Source organism: Drosophila montana, unplaced genomic scaffold (genome assembly GCF_035044405.1).
Source record: "Drosophila montana isolate Dmon_TW-CO22-7 unplaced genomic scaffold, ASM3504440v1 contig_3648_1, whole genome shotgun sequence".
Classification (NCBI taxonomy): Eukaryota; Metazoa; Arthropoda; class Insecta; order Diptera; family Drosophilidae; genus Drosophila; species Drosophila montana.
The window spans coordinates 5,403-14,976 of NW_026998533.1; the positions used below are offsets into that span (position 1 = coordinate 5,403).

The 9,574-nt window shown below is 36.0% G+C and overlaps 1 long non-coding RNA gene across 2 annotated transcripts; it reads left to right on the top strand.

Moving 5' to 3' along the window:
* The first annotated feature begins 604 nt into the window (after nucleotides 1-604).
* Nucleotides 605-8,902, top strand: LOC135435672 (uncharacterized). Of its 2 annotated transcripts, none has more exons than XR_010437409.1 (3): nucleotides 605-1,005; nucleotides 8,153-8,388; nucleotides 8,521-8,902. It is a non-coding gene; the product is annotated as an uncharacterized LOC135435672 (long non-coding RNA). The 2 variants fall into 2 exon arrangements; XR_010437410.1 differs by having other exon boundaries at nucleotides 8,153-8,384.
* The last annotated feature ends 672 nt before the right edge of the window (nucleotides 8,903-9,574 follow it).

Genomic DNA, 9,574 nt, shown 5'->3' on the forward strand with positions numbered 1-9,574 from the left:
AAATTAGTCTTCATTATCAAAGCAATTGACAACAATTTTAAAACATAAAAAATTAACCGTCAACACAAAAAAAAACAATAATGGAAATTGAAAAATCAAAAACAATTACCAACTACACTCCGCAAGCCGAAAATTCAGCCGATCAACTGTCGTGCTGTCGACTACTATAGATGGCTAAGCACTGCTTAGGAGTAGTGGTCAAACATGCCTGGCTGCAATTTATGCAGGTATTTGCATTGAAGACAACAAATCTCTAATATATCTGTAATCAATTGCCAATCAAAAAAATAATAATAATGTTAGTTCGGTAAATTAACACTTAAACCTTTTTAATGAAGCCTTAAAAGAAAAGGTTTTAAAGAACTTTTATTAATTTCTTATCACGAACATACAATATTAAAGTTATGTTTAAATTAATAATTATGTGCTATTAATGGGTTGCTTAATAAATTGGATTATTCTTGCAGACGTGATCAGATATTTTTTGGGAGCTTTGCTAATTGTGGGCACGCAGATCATAATTGAATAGGGTATACCCTATACACGAGTGTCTAACACCATCAGACATGTCGTTATTTCGCTATTCCAGTTGTGTTTGTATACGAGTCCCCCCTATTGACTGTTATTATTAATTTGAATTATGTGAACATGAAGATATACGCTGGCAACAACGCCACCACCTCTCCGAATGTGCCTGAAACCAAGGGACCTTACTCGCTTTTATTGAAAAAGAAAATGTATCAGGATTTTTGTAAATATAAAAAATCGATAATTGGCTTCACTGATTCCATTACAAACAAAAGCTGAATTGATCCTATCGATACTAACGAACGTTCCTTGACATCTCTAACAACAACCAACTATTATATATATACATATATATTTTGTAAAATGTTTAAACAAGCTTTTAAGCATTATAAAAAAAAAGAACAATTGCCTGACCTACAAGATGTAATTGACTTCGACATTTATGATGCAAACAATTCCTCTTATAGTTGGTGTAATGTAAGTATGTAGATAAATGATTTGTATATCATGTCCACAAAAATGTACATACATATATGTACATATAAAGAAATTTTATTCATTGGTCCGTATATACAGAGGTGGTCAAAAGTATTAACACAACGTGCATTTTTTTGAGCATTCAACTTTAATTGCTTATTGCTGCAGCTTTTGTATTCAGATACCAAAATAACGGTTAGTGTCGTGTTTCTACATCTATGCAGAATCAAAAAAAAAATTGGATATGATAACTGTTCCAAGACTTAAAATAGATGGATTTGAACTGATGCCTATCAGTTGTCAAAAGTATTTACACCCATTTTGTTTGCGTCAAAATTATTTACACACTGCAAATTCGAGATAAGTCTTTGGTTTGCATTGAGTAAGTGAAGTTCTAGTTTATGTTGATCTCTTAATTGGAAGTTAAGCTAACTGTTAACAGTTAAGTTAATAGATAAATTGAAGCATTTAATTAATAGAATGGCAAAAACAAAGGAACTATCAGTTGAGTATCGAGCCGAGATTGTAACTAAATTTAAAACTGGTACTTCTGCATCTGAGTTGGCTGGGTTGTACAAAATATCGCGAAAAACTGTGTACAATTTAGATAAAAAGGACACTCTCGAAAAATTTGGAAAATAAAAAAAGAACTGGCCAAAAACATGTGTTGGACCTCAAGAGAATGCAGACACATAATAGGAGATGTACTAATTAATCCCACTATAAGTCCTGTTAAAATTGCCGCAGTTTCGAAAATGGAAACTGGAAAACATATTGGCGATAGTACACTGCGTCGCAGATTGAAGGAAGTTGACATTAACACATATGTTGTTCGTAAAGTAGTTGACATTACCCCAACAAACAAGGAAAAATGTCTCGCATTTGCCTTGGAGTACATAGAGAAGCCTCTCGAGTTCTGGTTTGATGTTTTATGGACAGATGAGGTTGCGTTTCAGTTTCAGGGATATTTTGGCAAGCAATTTATGCATCTGCCAAAAAAAAACGGAAGGGCAAAGCAGTCCAGCCAATCAACAGGTTTGGTGGTCGCACAGTGATGTTCTGGGGCTGTTTCAGCTATTATGGATTACCGATAGAGGGTACACTACATCAAACTGGATACCTCCATATCTTAAATGATCACGCATTCACCTCGGCAAATAGACTATTCTCTACGTATGGCGAATCCTACAGCAGGATAATGCTCCATGCCACAAGGGTCGAGCCCCAGCCAAGTTCTTGAAAGACCTAAATCAGGCGGTACTTCCCTGACCACCACATAGCCCCGATTACATTATCGAAACTGTATAGGCTTCCGTTAAGAGTCAGAGGACCACTGACAGAGATCGGCGACGCGACGAAACTATAGACGAAATTAAAGAAATTTAAATCAGCAAGACTCTAAGCAGTCATTGATGCCAAAGGCGGAGTAATTAGATATTAGTTGATTTAATTATATGTTAATAAAATATTTTGTTTAAATTGAATATAAAACACAAAAATCAACAAAAGAAACTGTGTGTAAATAGTTTTGACGCAAACAAAATGGGTGTAAATACTTTTGACAACTGATAGGCATCAGTTCAAATCCATCTATTTTAAGTCTTGGAACAGTTATCATATCCAATTTTTTTTTTGATTCTGCATAGATGTAGAAACACGACACTAACCGTTATTTTGGTATCTGAATACAAAAGCTGCAGCAATAAGCAATTAAAGTTGAATGCTCAAAAAAATGCACGTTGTGTTAATACTTTTGACCACCTCTGTATATATGTATACTGTTTGTCAAGTTTGCAATATGAAAAACCTCACACATATTCATTTTTGACTTAGACTTTACCGACTTAAACTAGTTTTTCTTAATTTTTTTTTTGCATGTAATTATTTTTCCAAGTATTCTTCATATATAAATTAAGGAATTTGTTCCTTAAGGTCTTTAAAAAAAAGTAACCGTTTATTAGTAGTGCTGCTTAAGAACTAATTTACAATGATAAGTACAAATTATATTAAAGCTAAAGCTCGTTTTCTGATTTGTAACTACGCTCGCTTCTGCAGCTGGTTCTGCTTCCACAACTTCCCTGGTTATCTGCTGTGTTGAAGCAAAGATCTTTCGTCTCATTGAGTACGCGATGATTCCGATCATTAACATCAACAATATTCTACATAGCGTAAAATTGATTGTTGTTGTAACGTTGTTGTAGCTCTTCAGGGTTTTCACATTTCACAATGTTTTCGTATTTTATTTCGTTTATTATATTACATTTTTGAATGGGCTTTAATAACATAGCAGTACATATTTCGTTTGCAATTAAAGGTATATTAATTATGTATAGCAGGCTTTTGCCATTTGTTGCTATCTTTATTTGAACAAATTCTAATAGTTCTTCTGCATTAGGTTTTTATATTATTTTTATGGACTTTTCTGCCGGTTTTTGTAGTAATGGTAGTGTTCCCGTTTTGGGTGTGAGTTTTGAACCTAGTCTGTTGTCTATTTTTACGTAAATGGTATTTTCAATGTTATAGTTCTTTAATTGTTTCTTTTTCATAATGTGGTATTTAAGATCTTTTTCTTGTTTCTTTATGATTTATCTTTTATCTTTTCTTTTCTTCTAATTTTTTTCTTTCTTTTTCTCTAATTCTATTTGTTAGGGATCAATTATATTTTGATTGCCAAAAATATCTATTAGTTTTCCTTTTACTGTGGAGTGTACGGATTGATTATGCAGTTGAACTGCTTTGAAGATTAGATCTTCTGAAATTTACGATACCCTCGTCTTTTTTTATATAACACATGATTTCAATTAGTGTTGAATGGAATCGCTCAACCTGGCCTATACTGGTAGATGTGTATGGCGGCGTCGTATAGACTGTTGCCTTTAGCTGGTCTTGCAGCAGAAATTTAATGGATGATGCGTTCAAAGATTTTTCGTTATACGTGACAACTATGTTCGGCATGCTGACTGCTATCTTGATTTCGCGTAAGGGGTGTTTTAAATCTTCAGCTGCCTTTGATTTAAGTATTTTAACTTGAGCGGGTTTTGAAAATTTGTCAATGGCAGTGAATGCTAGATTCTTTTGTGTTATGAACAAGTCGATATGGATTATTTGACCTGGGTACGAAGGTATTGGTGTTGTTTGGATTTCTCCACATGGTGGTCGTCTATCGTATTTGGTTTCTTTGCATGTTTCGCATGCTTTTGCAAGTGCTTGTTTTCTTTTTAATATGTGGGAAAAAGAATCTACTTAAGATCTGTATCTTGTTTTCTATGGGGCTGAAGTGTAAAGGGAATATATTTTGTATCTTACCCATAATCGCTTCTGAGGTGAACAACCCGTTCACAATTTTTGGGTCAAGTCGTTTCTATAAAATTTCTATTAGATTTTTTTCTGAATTTTTTTTTTAATTATATGTCTATGGTAAAATGGAAAAGGTATGCTAAACTCGTATGATTCCTCGTTTTAGGTCAATAAAAAACTTGGTTCTTAAATACGTTGATTGGTACTTCCATAACAGGTATTAGGTTGTGCGAGGAACTCTCGTCACTGTGCACGGTGGCACTGGTGCTATTTATTTGTTGATCTATAGGATTCCTAGACAACGCATCTGCTACAACATTAGATATTCCTGGTTTATACCTGAGCTCGTAGTTGAACTCTTCGAGGTAACTCTTCCACCTCTTGAGTTTACCATTATGATTTTTGTTACTAAGAGCAAAGGTCAAAGGCTGGTGGTCAGTAAATTTGACTACTTAAGCGGTACCGTATAGGTACATCCGCAAGCTCTGGAGAGCCCATCTGTGGCCAGCATTTCTTTTTCGTTTGCGCCATAATTTTCTTCGGCTTTCGAAAGAGTACGGGAATAGAAAGTAATCGGTCTGCCGTTCTGCTCGAGTACTGCTCCAATAGCGAAGTTCGAAGCATCGGTTGTCAATTGGAATTCTTTACCAAAGTCGGGGTATGCTAGTATCACGTCTTGGGAGGCAAGTGTTCGTTTAATCTTGTCAAACGAGTCTAACGCTTCATTATCCAGAGTGATTCTTATTCTACCTGAGATGTTATTTGAAGATCTACCGTTTTCTCCCCGAGAAGGGTAGTAAGGGGCTTTGCTATTTTGGCGTAGTCCCGTATGAACCTGCGATAATAGTTCGATAAACCTAGAAAAGATCGTAATTCTTTCATAGTATTAGGTACAGGGAATTTAATGACATTTTTTGAAATAGTGAAGCCCAAGAAATCGACTTCCGTCTTAAAGAATTCGCATTTATGAATTTGGATTTTCATGTCAGCCTTACATAAAAGGTTGTGCAAATCATTTCCAGTTGATAATATCGTCAATGTAAACGTAGCATATCTTGCCTACGTGATCCCTTAGAATGTCATATAGAGCTCTTTGAAGTATGGAAGAGGATTTCTTTAGAACGAAGGCGAAAGCCGTTTTCTCAATATCCCTTTCTTTGAGTGGGATTTGATGGAAACCGATCTTTAAATCGATGACTGAGAAATACTTATTTTCGCCCAATTGTGCGATTATTTCTCCGATTTCGGGAATTGGGTATCGATCTGAAACTGTTACGTCATTCAATTTTCTATAATCGATAACAATTCTGTAGTTTTTTTTCCCCAGATGCATCACACTTTTTTGGTACCACCCATATGGGTGCATTGGAGCTTTTAATGATGCGGGGTAAGGGTAATGTTTACAATATACTAGGGTATCCGACGTAGTTCTTATTTCACCCGCTACCTTAGTAGTTTATGTAAGTTTCATGTCAGGGTCGGAGAATACTTCCGCGTGGGTTTCCGTCAGTTAATCGATATATTGTTTCTGAGTTTCGGACTGGTGGTCTGCTCTAATTCTGATATTGTGTCTGTGCCTGTGTCACTAGTTGCTTTATGTTTATTCTGTAATTTCCATTTATTATTAGTACGTCGTTCCGTACGTCTATGGCATCGTTTTAAGGTATCATTACCCAGAATGCCATGGAAAGTTTTGAGTGTTGGTAGAAGGAAGAATTAAATAGGAACGTCTTTTAACCCAAAAAGTTTGAGACGAGTATGATGGGTAACTTTCGTTTGCCCACCAACGGAATTAGCAAAGAAGGGTTGTTCGTTGAGTTTGGGGTTCTGAACTAAATTGGACTGAATATAGTTTTGATTGGATCCTGTGTCAATTAAAAATCTAAGTGTCATGCCGTTCCCCGTTTTGCACTGAAAGTATGGCAACGAGGAACTATTTAGTCTAAAAAATAGACGTCTGAGGCATCTGCCGATACGGGCATGTATTCTTGCTCATTGTTCTCTTGATATTGACTAGGCAGTTCTGCAACTCCCTCTTGTTCTATAGTTTCGAAGTATCCCTGTTCCTCCACACCGATTCGTCGGCTCCATAATGCCGGTAGCAATGTGAAATTGCCTTTGGAATTTCTGAGGGGGTCCTGAGTAGGCTGCGGCAGGTGGTCGTTTTCCTGCTAGATCATTATTCTGAGGTTTGTTCATATAATTTATATAATTATAATTATATAATAATTTATATAATTATATGAACAAACCTCAGAATAATGATCTAGCAGGAAAACGACCACCTGCCGCAGCCTACTCAGGACCCCCTCAGAAATTCCAAAGGCAATTTCACATTGCTACCGGCATTATGGAGCCGACGAATCGGTGTGGAGGAACAGGGATACTTCGAAACTATAGAACAAGAGGGAGTTGCAGAACTGCCTAGTCAATATCAAGAGAACAATGAGCAAGAATACATGCCCGTAACGAAACAAACATATGTTTGGACCTAATAGACGGATCGATTTCCATGGGGATCGGTCTAGGCTCGGGTTTTTGAGCCTGTGAGCGCGGTGGCGCCGGAAAGTTCTGCCTATGAGGTGCGGCCTGTTGTGGTACACCATATTGTTGCTGCATGGGATGGGGTACCTGATATTGGTACATTGGAGCAGGCCATGTGCCTTGAGTTTGATAGTTTGCGTTCGATCGGACTTGCGGTGTATAGTACAACCTGGGGTCAAAGTTCTTTGCTTGACCAACCATGTTATTTAACACTGGTCTTTGCCCTAGGTGTTTCGTTACTATTTGATTTGGGGCTTGTCTAGGTGGTAAGGGTGGAGCCTGCTGTTTATATTTCGGAATGATTGCGTTCCTATGTTCCTGATTTTCTACTAATCCACACGAATGAAGTGCGTGGCTCAAGTATCTCGGTTCTTTAGTAGCTAATAGGCGAGGTAAATCGCCATTAAGCCCACGTACAAAGTTATCCAAGGATTTATCCCTATAATTTTTGGTTAAAGCTCTTACGGTTTCCGCTGATTCTTCTTGAGAGCTTTGGGGGTCTACGAAACCAAACTTTATTGCGCTCCTTGACAATTCATTTTTAAGAATGTCCAAGTAAAATTCTTTCGTCATCACATCATTGAAAATGCGCAGCTCACTAACACCTGTCGAGGATACGCAACCCCATACCATTACAGAAAGCTAGCCAACCTTTACTGTTGGTATTATATTTTTTTGTTCCACATCTGTATTGGGCTTTCTCCAAACTTTGCTAGGTCCGTCATGACAGTCTAACATTATTTTTGTCTCGTCGCAAAAAAATAGCGTCATCCCAGTAATCCACGGGCTTGTTGACATTGAATAGAAAAATTCATCCGTCTGAATATTTACTGCAGACAGTAATGGCTTCTGTCTGGCTAATAGCGAGGAGTACTTATGAATTTTTAAAACTTTACGAACTGTCTCGTGGCTCACTGGCTTCTTGCAATCATTTTTTAAGTCCGATGCCAACTGTTTTCTCGTTTTTAGGATTATCGTTGATGTTTTGAAATTTTTGAGTGATCGCGTCTAGTGAGCTTCGGTGGTCTGCCCCAGGAGTCCTTTTATTCCATCCTCTTTTCTTTTTCGGCGCGTTTAATAATATTATAAACAGTTCTTAACTAGGGAACATTTCCGCTAAATCCTTAGCAGATTTCCCCTTGTAGTGGTTACTTTTTGTTATGAATTTTGTTATTTTTGTGCCTTGTATTTATGAGGAATACTTAGAATAATAATTATCTGCAAAAAAATAGATACGAAAAATAGTTTAAGTCGGTAAAGTTTAAGTTTAAAAATTAATTTTTGCGATGTTTTCTATTTTTCAAAGAATTACAAGACAAACTGTACTTTGACGAACACTACTTTTGATCATTGACAATATAAACACTAAGATAAGTAACGCCATACAACAACGTGATACCGTGCAGCTTGATTTTCACAAATAGGAGAAGGAAATTAAAATCGGTACCCTTGCGCTCTCACAGCTCAAATAGTGAAAACGTTAATATAATAATTTTTAAGCTTCGGCTTTCCGGCCGTGCAAGCTATTATGTCTGCATGTAGGTAAAAATACATCCACCAAAGCATATTTGTATATGCAGCGACTACGATTTATCCCAAATTTGTATTCATTTGTGTATGTGTAGTCGATGCTAATATTTATGTTATTTTTTTAACAAATTTTCCAATTAACAGTTTTAGAACAACCATATCTGAGCCTTTCTGACCATACTCATAACCGGCAGCATGACAGCCAAAGCGCAAAAACATCGCTATTTAAAAAAAATTAAAACGTATGTTTTAACATATAAATTTTATTTATTATTGTAATTAAATCTATTCGGTTATATTAGTTGGCAAATAATTATAATATAATTGTTAATTAAGTATGAAGGAATAAACTAAATATTAGAATATCGGTAGAACGAACTCGTAAACAACCATTGGCTTAGACAAGAACTTCTCTCTAGCATACACTGCGCAAAAAAAAATTAGTAAAATCAAATAGGATATTTTCCGAATATAGCGGTATAATGTTTTTGTGCAAATGTATGCAGTGTACCAATAAATTCTTCGTACAGTGACTAAAAAATTCTTTGGAAACGAAAATAACTAAATTGCAGAAAAGCAAACAAAAAATGCTTAAATGCAGTTTTCTTTATCTATTAATTAACTAGTCGCAGAGCTTGCTGGAATGCAAAGTATTTGCTTGGCTAATATCTGCAGGAGTTTTACAATATTCGCTTCTTTTCAAAATGTAAGAAAAGAAAGGTCGGCATCAGCAGATGCATAATATTTTTCTATCTCAAAATATATTTCATTTTTACTCTCTAATTTTAGTTTTTTCGATTGGTTTGTGCCGAAGACATCGGAAAAGCTGTTTCTACGATTTTTAGGCGAAATTATGCAAACCATAACCATTGATTAAGAATAATACCTGTATGTGAATATAATATATTTGTTCACCTTGCATAACGTATTCGATGCATTGAACTACCTTTAAAACAAATGGGTTCCCAAAATATATGTTCAAATTACCTTAATCTGGGTTGATTATTAGGTACTATTTAATTATAGTATACCAGTTTTTAAACGGGCGATCAAGCCTTCATGTAAGAACTTACCCTACAGATAGCTTAACTCTTCCCAGCAGCCCATGGCCCTTTGCAGCGCCCACGACAGAACGCTCTATGTACCTTATGCCCTTCCATGTAGCGGTCACTCAGCTTTGGTATGTGGGTATCAGATT